General features: G+C 40.1%; 1 pseudogene; it reads right to left on the bottom strand.

Annotated features, from left to right (window-relative positions):
• Positions 1–2,483: 2,483 nt before the first annotated feature.
• LOC101690489 lies at positions 2,484–2,732 on the bottom strand (annotated as a pseudogene).
• Positions 2,733–2,964: the final 232 nt, after the last annotated feature.

Raw genomic sequence — 2,964 nt, 5'->3', positions numbered from 1 at the left:
AACAGCTCATCTACAAGAAGGTCTTTGGCTCTAGAATTATCTTACTACAGTCACTTCTTAGACTGCCTCTAAAGAAACTAATTATGTGGTTTTCTTAGGTCTGAACAAATCCTTTTCTATACTGCTCTTTACGGCGGACTATAGCATGAGTCAGAAATTCCAAGAGCCTGATAATCTCTATCCTTTGTAGCACCTGCTCCAACTTTATGTTAATCATTGGTGGGTAATCTTTAAAGCTGAGAGCTACACACTTCCTACTGTTGTATCTAAAAATCGATAGTTAGGATACCAGATTCAGTGGATGAGATCATCATGATCTGTATTTTTAGACATTAATTTTGACTTCAATTTTTTCAGGAAAATAGATTCCAGGGAAAGCATTATTTTTCCTTTAAAAGTCTTGAGCATACTTAATGATATAAAATGTCCTGCAAAGACAATCATTTTATAGCGACTTCAGGCTGCTGATACATTCTAATGATCTTTATTAAATGGGATTTCCTTTCGCTGTGGTCAATTTATTTTTTTACTGTTAGTGGTGTTATAAGGCTGACAACTACAGAGCAGCTTAAATTTTTATTCAGAAGTATTACACCTAGAAAGAAGGGATTTTGTGTTGTTTTATTGTGGTAAAGTATAGAGAAAGTAAAATATTACCATTTTAGCTATTTTAAGTGTACACTTCAGTGGCATTAAGTATATTCACAATGTTATATAACTGTCACCGCTTTTCATATCTAGAAATTTCTATCATCCTTAACAGAAACTCTGTACCTGCTAAGTACCAATTAACCTTTCCCCTTGACCATCAATCAGTTCCTGGAAATTTCTTTCTTTTTTTTTTTTAAGATTTTATTTTATTCGACAGAGAGAGAAAGATCACAAATAGGCAGAGAGGCCAGCAGAGAGAGTCGGGGGGAAGCAGGCTCCCTGCTGAACAGAGAGCCCAATGCGGGGCTTGATCCCAGGACCCCGAGACCATGACCCGAGCCGAAGGTAAAGGCTTAACCCACTGAGCCACCCAGGTATTCCAGTTCCTGGTAATTTCTAATCTACTTTCAGTCTCAATGATTTTGCCTGTTCTAGATATCTCTTAACAGTGGATTCACACAATATTGGTCTTTCTGTGTCTGGCTTATTTCACTTCGTCTATTTCATGTCATAGCATGTATCAGAATTTCATTGTTTATTAAGGCTGAATAATACTCTGTTGTATGCATATACCACAATTTGTTTATCCATTCATCAGCTGATGGACATCTGGGTTGTTTCCACCTTTTGGGAATTGTGAAGAATGCTCTTACCCACACTGATATACAATGTTTTGCTTTTATATATAATGATGTTTATTCTCTCCTAAGAGATTCAAAGAACTTTTTAAAAATTAACTATTGTTTGGCCTCTTGACAAATACACCCCCACATCAAACTTTTAGTTAAGATTATTTTCTTAAAGTTTTTCAATTATATGATTATATGAGAGAGAGAGAAAGTAAGCACAAGCGGGGGTGAGGGGAGCAGTGGGAGAGGAAGAAGCAGATACCCCGATGAGCAGGAAGCCTGATGTGGGACTCAATTCTAGGACCATGAGATCATGACCTGAGCTGGAGGCAGATGCTTAACTGACTAAGCCACCCAGGTGCCCCTATTTAATTTACTTATTTAGTAAGTCATTTAAAAAAGTCTCTGTTTATCAAAAGACAACATTCCCAGTGGATTACGGGTAATTCTGCCTAGGTCCATGTGGGGCAGTAGCCTACACTTGGAGGCTGCATATTGGAACCAAAAAATACTGAAACTTCAATCCCTGCACTGCAAGAACAAAACTGGATTCTGTGGGTGGACTAAGACTTTAGTATTTTTCACACTCCTCTCTTGGGAGTAGGATGGGGGTGGGGGGAACTGAGAAGTCCAACTCTCTAATCACATGATCGATTCTCCTGACAACCAGCACCCCCAACCCTCATCTTTAGGGGTTTTCTAAAAGTCACCTGATAAACTCCATTGTAGTTGAAAAGGGCTTATTATGAATAACAAGACATCCGTTTCACCTGTATGGCTCAGAAGTGACTTCAGGAACTGAGGATAAGAGACCAAATATTATAATAAAAGATCCTTCTGTTTCTCTTATCAGAAAATTCCAAGGGCTTTGGGAACTGTGTACCAGAAACAGGGACAAGTGTAAGGTACGTATACATACAAATGTATATACATACATGTATTTAAAATCCCAAATGTGTTTATTGGGATGGTTTTCCACTTGTCTTGATTCAGGATGCTTTTATTTTATTTTTTAAAAAAGATTTTATTTATTTATTTGAAAGACTGAGATCACGAGTAGGCAGAGAGAGAGGAAGGGAAGAAGGCTCCCTGCTGAACAGAGAGCCCGATTCGGGGCTCGATCCCAGGACACTGGGACCATGACCCGAACCGAAGGCAGAGGCTTTAACCTACTGAGCCACCCCGGTGCCCCTCAGGATGCTTTTAGTGCTGCTTTCATCTGAAGGGGCATCCTTCTGCAAGCCTTGCTTTTCCTACTGCAGGTTGGTAGAGGACAGTGGAATAGCCAACACAAAACTACTGTTTGTGCATGGCTGAAGATGGTGGTTATTTGATACCATCCTGGGTATTTCACATCCATGACGTAGGACATGGGCTTTGTAGCAGGTGCTTCTTGTGTTTCCTCTTCTTCTCTTTTAGAGAGGGATGAAGGAGATCCTCTGTGAGAAGCATGTTCTTGTGAGGGAAGTCATCACTGTTGGAGAATAGATTTTGTATTATAAATCACAATATCACACCTCCCCAATGTAGGAGGCCATCATACAGTCCCATTAAAGGCCTGGACAGAATTTAAGAGGGAACGGAGGGGAGACTTTTCTCCCACACACCCTGGCTGTTCTAGCTGGGCCATTGCTCTTCTGCTCCAAGGCTGAGACTTCCACCATTGACCCTCCTGGTTTCTAGG

Source organism: Mustela putorius, unplaced genomic scaffold (genome assembly GCF_011764305.1).
Source record: "Mustela putorius furo isolate JIRA1106 unplaced genomic scaffold, ASM1176430v1.1 tig00003863_pilon_pilon_pilon, whole genome shotgun sequence".
In the NCBI taxonomy this organism is placed as follows: Eukaryota; Metazoa; Chordata; class Mammalia; order Carnivora; family Mustelidae; genus Mustela; species Mustela putorius.
Note: the sequence above shows the minus strand (reverse complement) of the source record. Positions and strands in the feature narration are given on the sequence as shown.